Here is a 9,812-nt window from a genome sequence, read left to right as displayed (position 1 = left end):
CACGTGTATGTGGGTTTTCTGTTGTTTTTGTCGCTATTGAAGACCACTTTTACTCCATAGTGATCTGATAGGAGGCATGGGATTAGTTCAATCTTCTTATATTTGTTGAGGTCTGTCTTGTGACCAATTATATGGCCGATTTTGGAGAAGGTACCATGAGGTGCTGAGAAAAAGGTATATTCTTTTGCTTTAGGATAGAATGTTCTATATATATCTGTTAAATCTAATTGGTCCAAAGTTTCAATTAGTTTCATTGTGTCCCTGTTTAGTTTCTGTTTTCCTGATCGGTCCATTGAGGAAAGTGCAGTGTTGAAGTCACCCACAATTATTGTGTTAGGTGCAATGTGTGCTTTGAGTTTTAATAAAGTTTCTTTTACGAAAGAGGGTGCCCTTGCATTTGGAGCATAGATGTTCAGGATTGAGAGTTCTTCTTGTTGTATTTTTCCTTTGACCTGCAAGAAGTGTCCCTCAGAGTCTCTTTTGATGACTTTGGGTTGAAAGTCAATTTTATCTGATATTAAAATGGCTACTCCAGCTTGTTTCCTGAGACCATTTGCTTGTAAAATTGTCTTCCAGCCTTTTACTCTAAGGTAGTGTTTGTCTTTGACATTTAGGTGTGTTTCCTGTAAGCAGCAAAATGTAGGGTCCTGTTTACGTATCCATTCAGTTAGTCTGTGTCTTTTTATTGGGGCATTAAGTCCATTGATGTTAAGAGATATTAAGGAATAGTGATTGTTACTTCCGATCATTTTTGACGTTGTTTTTTAAATTTGATTGCTTAACTTCTTTTGGGTTTGATGAGATTTTACCTCACACCTGTCAGAAGGACTAAGGTCAAAAACTCAGGAGACAGCAGGTGCTGGTGAGGATGTGGAGATAGAGGAATATTCTTCCTCTGCTGGTTGGATTGCAACCTGGTACAACCACTCTGGAAATCAGTGTGGTGGTTCCTTAGAAAAGGAACTGGAGGACCCTGCTATACCACACCTGGGCATATACCCAGGAATTTTACAGCATGTAATAAGGACACATGCTCCACTATGTTCATAGCAGCCTTATTTATAATAGACAGAACCCACATGTCCCTCAACAGAGCAATGGATACAGAAAATGTGGTACATTTACACAATGGAATACTACTCAGCTATTAAAAACAATGAATTCATGAAATTCTTAAGCGAATGGATGGAACTAGCAAATATCATCCTGATTGAGATGGCATGCACTCACTAATAAGTGGATATTAGTTCAAAAGCCTGGAATACCCAAGATAAAATTCACAGAGCAAATGAATCTCAAGAAGAAAGAAGAACAAAGTATGGATTCTCTGGTCCTTCTTAGATGGGGGAACAAAATATCCACAGGAGGAGATACAGAAACAAAGTGTGGAACAGAGACTGAGGGAAAGATTGTCCAGAGACTGCCCCTCCTAGGGATCCATCCCATATACAGATATAAAATCTGGACACTACTGTGGATACCAACAAGTGCTTGCTGTCAGGAGCTTGATATAGCTGTCACCTGGGAGGCTCTGCCAGTACATGACAAATACAGAGGGGGACACTCTCAGCCAATCACTGAACTGAGCATAATGGAGGAGCTAGAGAAAGGACCCAAGGAGCTGGAGGAGTTTGCAGCACCATAGGAAGAACTATTTGAACCACCCAGTACCTCCAAAACTCCCAGGGACTAAACCACCAAGCAAAGAGTACACATGGAGGGACCCATGACTCCAGATGCACATGCAGCAGAGCATGGCCTTGTTGGACATCAAAGGGAGGAGAGGCCCTTGGTTCTGAGAAGGCTAGATGCTCCAGTAGAAGGGAATTCCAGAACAGGGAAGCAGGGGGAGGAGGGAGGGGTTAGTGGATTTGGGTGGGGTACAACCAGGAAAGGGGACAACCTTTTAAATGTAAATAAAGAATATATCTTAATAAAAATAAGTTAGTAAATCTATTACTAGGGCAACTCAGAGAAACTATTAAGGACTATTATTATCAATACAATACACAAGTGTTGATATAATTGAAAAGTCTGTAGAAAATGAGAGCATTATAAAAAAATGTAGTTTTATGCTAATAAATTTGATAATTTATACAAAAATATATAAATATTTAGAGACAATTCAGCTATCTTCCTCTATATCAAAATTATCTTATTTGAAGTGGAAGTCTCATAAAGAAAATTGTTGATTGCAATAGTTTTTTATAGATTTTTTTTTCTTTTGAGGCAGAGTTTCACTATGTAGACTACACTGATTTTGAACTCACAGAGACCTGCCTCCTCTGCCTCCCAATTGCTGACATTAAAGGCATGCAATACTGTGCTTGGAACATTCTTAAGATTTATTTATTTGTACTTTATGTGTATGGGTGTTTTGTTTGCATTCATGAAAGTACATCATGTGTATAGAGTGCCTGCAGAGCCATAAGAGGACATTGGGTCCCTTGAAACAAAAGTTAGCAAGTGTTCTTGAGTAGCCATGTGGATGCCGGGAACCAACAAAAGAGTTCTTAGTCCTACCACAGGGACACCTCCTTACAGGACACTTGCTAATAAGAAGGAAATGAACCCAGTCTCAATGCCCATCAACAGGAGAATGTGAAAAGAAGATATGTGATTTTATTGAAAAATGAGATCAGGACACTTGTAGGAAAATTTGCATGAAATTTGTAGAATGGATTAGACTACAGTCATTATGTTAAACAAAATAAGCCAATTCAGAAAGATGAGTACTGTACACTTTCTCTCATATGTGGAGTCTAGATTTAAATGTGTGTGTGTGTGTGTGTGTGTGTGTGTATGATGAAAGCAGAAGACAGTTCTATTCAGGAGTATGGGAGCTGACTAGAGGCAAGGTGAAGAGGATACTTGAGAGAAATGGGTAAGAATAAATTATAAGGAAGCGTGTGTTCTGAAAACACATCAGTGGAAAATCTTGCTTTATATGTGAACTTACAACATATTTTTAAATGTTTGCAAGAGACATGTATGGAGTTTCATCCAAAATATACACAGAAATCTTCAGAAACAGCCATAAGAAAAAAATCAATGATCTGGCAAAGTAACCAAAAGAGTTGAATAGACTCTTTACCAAAGTATTTGCCCCCCAAAAATGCACAAAAAACTGACCATCATTAGATGCTACAGAAAACAGTAATTGAAACCACAGTGCAGCACCAAATACCTTCTAAGATGGGCAAAATCAAAACACTAATAATACCAAATGTTGGCATGTTTCTGTGAAACAGGAACTCTCATTCATTGCCAATGTGGATACAAAAAAATGCACAGGCACTGTGGAAGACAATCTGACGGTTTCCTATAAAATAAAATGTCCTCATACCCTATGAAGGAGCAGTTGCATCCCTCCATATCTGCCCAAGTGAAAAAGCTTAAGTTGAAATAAACCTGCAAGTGGGTGCTCACAACAGCGTCATTCAGGCCTTCCAAAACTTGGAACTAACCAGCAGGTCTGTTAGTAGATGAACAGAAAAATAAACTGTATATCCTGAGAATGGAATGCTACCCAGAGATAAAGAGATATGAGCTACCAAGGCAGGAAAAGGCACAGGGGAAGTTTAAATGTGTATTGTGAAGCAAAATCAGCCAATATGAAAAGGCCATGACCATATGTAATGTTAGAAAGGAAAAATATTAACTATGTACAGTAAAAATGATAAGTGATTATTAAGGGTTAAGAGGAAGATGGGGTTGAACAGCAGACTTCATGGGAAAGTTAATGCAAAAAGTATTATAATGCAATTAATAGAGAAATGCTCTTATCATTTATCAAAATCCATAGAAAGCACCAGTGGACCCCTGTGTAGACCATGTACTGTGGGTGATAACGGCTGTGCCCTTATGGCTTATCAGTTGCAACAAACTCATAATCTTAAGGCAGCAGGTATATAATACAAAAATTCTCTGAAAGGTAAAGTCTATTAACAAAACAAAGAGAAACATTAGCCAAACTCATACAGTGTTAGGCTGGCCCCAAATTAAAGGATATGTGGATATGTGCTGGTGGATATGTGCTCAGTGGATATGTGCTGGTTGATATGTGCTCAGTGGATTTCTGCTGATGGATATGTACTCAGTGGATATGGGCTGGTAGATATGTGCTCAGTGGATATGTGCTGGTGAATATGTGCTTAGTGGATATATGTACTGGTGGATATGTGCTAGTGGCAACATGTAAGGAACAGAATGCTAATCCTCCACTGGAAAGACTAAAACTCATGTCGTGAATTTGCAAAAACAGTATGGCAATTTCTTTACAAGTTCAATATATTCCCACTTATAATTTATCCATTCCATTCCTAGGCATACAGGGGATGTGAAAGCGTAGGTCCGAACAAATTCATACACATAATATTCATAGAAATGTTATCTGTAACAGTGCAAATATTATGCACTGTCACATAACATAAATGGTGGGGGATCCTTGACGTGTTGATCAATAGCTGGATGGATGAAGAAACTACTAACCAGACAACAGAATACCATTTACAATGACTGAACTGGGGTACATGTTAAAATGTACATGTACAGTGTACAGTACATACATGAGCAAACATCTGAATGATTGTGCTGGGTATATGCAGTCCAATGATGTGTATACGGCTTTATTCAGATAGATTTCAAGAAATGAAGATAGATGTATAATTCCATAAATGGATGGTAAGCAGGGGGCAAAGAGGATAGGACCAATGAATGGCTGCCAAAGACTGAATGGGTCACTCACGGCAGGCTGGCTGCTTGTCAGAAGCACCTCTGGAAGCATACAGACACGGTGCACCCATTTTATCTGAAAAGAAGTCTTATAGGCTGCTCCACAGTATCTGCCGGTGATGCCAATACCTAGCTAGACATAAGGACATTTATGTAAGTGGTCTTTTATTTTTTTCATTCACTCTCTTATTTTTTTTTTCAAAACACAGAATTTTCTGAACTTCCAATTAGAGTGAGTGGAAATTCAGATGAATTTTTCTCTATAGTTATTAAATAGAATCTTGCAATGTTTCAATTTGGCTATTCCTAGGACATTCTTGGTCACCAGGGTAGACAGGCAATGGCATCCCACCCCAGCGAGGGCTTCTTGGAGCTCTGCCCCGCCCCTTTCCTATATGTATATGCCTCGCCTTCATCCTTGGCATTACAGTGACAACTTAAAAAAAATCTTGGCTTAGAGAACTCAACTATTTGCTTAATGTCGCCAACAGAAATCAATAGGATTATCTGGTACCCCTTTCTCGCCATGCCTCACTGTTTCTTGGCTAATCTTTAAATTCCTTGACTTTGCCATTTATCCCAATAGGCCTCATGATGCACAATTTCCAGGGAGAAAATACACCCCCCCCCATTCAAACTTCATGCCTAGAGCTTTTTGATGAGTGAAATGCCATAGGTATGTGAGAAACTTGAGTCTTGCGTCTGGATAAAGCCAGGTCTTGCATAAAAATCCAATGAGGATTACAGAGCCAAATTATTACTTAGGGAGGATCTGAGAAATGGTATTATGATTTCATCATGACTCCTTGTTCTGCCTTTAAGCCATGCTGGGCAGAGTGGTATCACCTTTTTGTAAAGCAGATTGCCAACCCACCAAGCACCTTTCTCTCCTTTTGGAGCATATTGAATTTGTGCAAGCTATTTTCTAGGGTAGTAAGAGGTTCACTTGTGAGCAGGAGGATTGAGGTATGCTGGTCCTCATTCAGGGTTATGAGTCTGTGGGTAGTACCCCACTTCTGAAATCCAGAGGAAGGCGGTAACCTCTGCTAAGCCAGAAGGAAGACAATGCAGCTAAAGAAAGACACACAATGAGCACATTTAATGCAGAGCTGGTGGTGAGGACTATGATGATCTAATGTGCATCTTTGCATCTGTGGACCAGTGTCCAACTCAACCATGACTTTTGTTATTTTAGACAATGTCTTTCTTTTCCTCCATGAACCCAAGTTATGGAGAGTAATTCACATTTAGCAAAACATAGGGATTCACAACTAATGACAGATGCAGAAACACCGTGTTCATCATCAGATGCTGATAAAAGTCCTCGAGACCCATGTTCTTTACCCCTCAGGGGGAGACAGTTCCAAAACTACTCTCTTTTCCAAACATATAGATGTGCCACACACAAAGAGAATACCACTGCCTGCTGCCTACTGTAGCAATGGCAACAGAGTTAGAGATACAGAAAACTGAGTTCTTGAATTTGATAACCAAAGGAGGTTCCTTTAAGAAAGGTAATGCAAGTCCAGCTTAGCATCATACAATTTTCCCCTTTGTTTCTTTTTCCTTCCTTCCTTCCTTCCTTCCTTCCTTCCTTCCTTCCTTCCTTCCTTCCTTCCTTCCTTCCTTCCTTCCTCCCTTCCTTTCTTCCTTTCTTCCTTCCCTCCTCCCTTCCTTCCTTTCTATCATCATCATCATCATCATCATCATCATCATCATCATCATCAATCATCATTACTGTTATTTTACAATGTCTTGGTGTCTTGCCCAATCTATAGTTAAGGAAATGATGCTTTGTTAACAAAAATAGATTAGATAAAATAGTGTTTGGTGACCATAACAATCTCAGTAATCGTTAATATTTATTTAAAATAACAACAAAATCATGGTCTTTATTGTTTTTCCCTCTTCAGCAGTCTCTGACAATTATTCTTGTGATGCCCGTTTTCCATGTCAGGAAACAGGTTCAGAGAAGTTGGACAATCTGCCTAAGGCCGTGGGCCAATCTGAGCAGATGCAGACTCAATTACAAATACACCTCACAGCAAAAATCATAAATCTCCTTCGCCACAAACCACTATAATGGCTGGTCTCATAATTGCGGGCAGGGATCTAGGCTTAGTGTCATTATTTCCCAGAGTATATTTGTGAGAAAAGCCAGTTCAATCAGGAAAAGCCTGGGATTGTGGGACTTCCCAAGGAACCTTGGTTTATAGGAGGATCCTAGGGAATTGCAATGGGTTTATTATCACGTCCATTTGGGAGCCCCTTGGAACACTTTCTGGGGGGACGGACATCCTGTAAACTAACTGTTGTATATATCTGATGCTTGCTGGACATAGTTAAACAGTCCAACAGGCTTTCTTCACTGAGAGTGCAGGCGGCATTTCCTTCCTCAGATACGACTTGTAAGTTTGTGCTTTTAATTATTATCATTCTGCCCTGAAATTACAGGCACAGCACTCAGTGATATTTGAAACATCAATTACTGGCCTGCAGCCTTCTGCTACTGTTTCTCTGCCCGCTTCCAGGGCTACAAATCCATTTTCTGCATTTCTTTCAGCTTTTCTGAGCAAAATTATGGAAAATCGCTGTTGGCACATGACATTTTTTCCACAATGGTCAGAGTTATTGAATTGTGTCGTTATGTGCTACTTGGAGAAGGCATTCTGACTTCAAATGCCAGCCTTAAAACTACCAGGGCATTTTCTCCAACCCGGGCTTCATAAATTTTCCACAGAAGAAGGCCCTAGCTTTGTGCAAAGCACCCACAAAGCAGAAGCCCCACCTTGCCTCGGCTCAGGTGGTTGTGTTTCCTTTAACTCACGGCTTCTTCAAGTTCTCTGCTCTCCAGACACATGTTTGCACTGTGGGACAATAGATACAGAGACTGCCTTTGATGAAGGCAGCTCCCATGACACCTGGACTTCCTGAGACTTTCATGGAAGATGATGTTTTAGTTGGTATGCTAAATGTGTTGTCTTCTTTCACTGAAGGGTATCTCACACCCAGACTTGTGCTTTCTGTGCTACCCCATCAATACTTGCACACAAGCCGCAATCCTGGAATTCTCTTTCCCTGAGACTGTGTGATAGTTAGTGACTAGGACTGGTCATCTTACATGTCTCTCTCACATCAACCATTTTACTATCCCCGGATTTACTTCTTGAATTTTTCAGCAATCGCCTGGCTTTCATTTTGGTCATAGTCTTTCTCCGTTGTGTATTAGACACTCCTGTCGATGGATTGTTTTAAAATTATGTATTGGTTTATCCATCAGTTACTGGAGATTGTGAAGTAGGACTCAGGGAGATAGATGTGGTGAGAGTGACTCCCACAATCTATGGATCTTTACTACCCTACTGTTCGACAAAGCTCTTAGCTCTTCATTATGGAGTAGCATCAGAGTTCTTTCAGAGGCTGATCTGCAGGAACAGTGATCTGATTCTAATGACATCTTCTGGTCATCTCTCTCTCAACATCTCTTATGTTCTATTTGCTCTAATCTCTGTGCCCTCAAAAAGCAGCAGCTGTTCCAATGCTCATCTTAGACCTCTCTGTCTACCCAATGCCCTTTACCCACTGCTTACCAAGTGCCAACTTACATTTTTAACTCTTGACTCAAGTCTTATCTTTTTATCAACGTTTCTTCCTTACTCTTCTAGCACCAGATCTCTCCATGATCTCTTTTTACAATATCCTCTTTTTCTAAACACCCATGGTGGGTAGGAACCAAGGAACAAGATGATGGAAACAGGGCCACAAACTCTGGCAGCACATGGGTCTAGACATTATTATTATTAAGTGTGAGCTTTTATTTTTCTAAAACGGGTTTCTCATATCACTTCTGCTTTGATTTCTCCAACTATAAAATGAGGTTATAGATTTGTAGCATGTAGAGTTGTTAACAGCATTTAGCAAGCTTTGACATAAAGGCTAATCTTAGTATGCAGAGCAAATTATAACAATTATTATTCTCATTGCTGTTTGATCATATCATTAACAATTAGATATTCCTACCACATGGTGTCAAGGTTATGGTTGTCTCTTATCTCCTGGACTGTTGGATCTCATGCACACACACATTTTTTTTGGATCTAGGAGAGAATATCCAGTTCATGTTAGATTCTTAGTGATTTTGAAATGACCAAATTCAACTATGAACTCACAAATATTTCAAACTGAACATAAAAGGAGTCTAAAACTATTAGCTTACCTCAAAGCATGCTAGGAGTCCACAACTGTTTCTAATTATAACAGTTGTGAAAATCCAAGTCAGATTCATTGCAATTTGAATGAACTCATCAGAGCATATGGACAAATCACCCTTTAAACCATATAAAAACTATTAATATGAAGTTTTGTAGGAATTAAGACATTTTAAAACAATTTAAGACAGAGATTTTCTTGATGTATATTTAAAATCATATACATTACATATCTTCTGGGTTTGTTTCTCCAAAACCCAGACCAGACAGCTCTTATTACTTCAACTTGGTTTTTGCCATCTCCTGCCTTGAAGGTTGGAACACACAAAGGTTATAGATTCTACTTTTTCAAGAAAACCCACTGGTTGATTTATGGATGCTTTGAGATCTGGGATAAAATATAATTCTTATATTCCATAAAATGCAGCTGCAAGCATATACTTCAGCCTCTTCCTCTCACCTCATCAAAGCTTGTCCCTAAACTCTGTACTCCTAATCACAGACTGCTGGTGAGCTCAGATACCTCTTCATTTCACCGACTGGTCTGCAAACTGTACACTATTATTTTCTCCATCCCACATATACTAATTATATTTCCCTAGGAGCCACTGCTGTAGGCATGCATCATCATCCACAAAACTGTGTGAGCTTTGCACTGGGCATTTCTTGATGCATCCTCTTCATATTTTAGAAAGAATTTATTTGAAGTTATGAGGCTAGGGCTGGGGTGATATCTCACTGACTAAACATGCACAAGATCAGCTACCAATATCCATGTTGGTAGGCTCACAGCTACCTATAACTCCACCTCCAGATTCTTTGGGCACCTGCATCTATGCACACACACTTGCAATTTAAAATAATTAAACA

Source organism: Apodemus sylvaticus, chromosome 5, assembly GCF_947179515.1.
Source record: "Apodemus sylvaticus chromosome 5, mApoSyl1.1, whole genome shotgun sequence".
NCBI lineage: Eukaryota > Metazoa > Chordata > Mammalia > Rodentia > Muridae > Apodemus > Apodemus sylvaticus.
The sequence above is the reverse complement of the archived record's forward strand: the minus strand, read 5'-3'. Positions refer to the sequence as shown.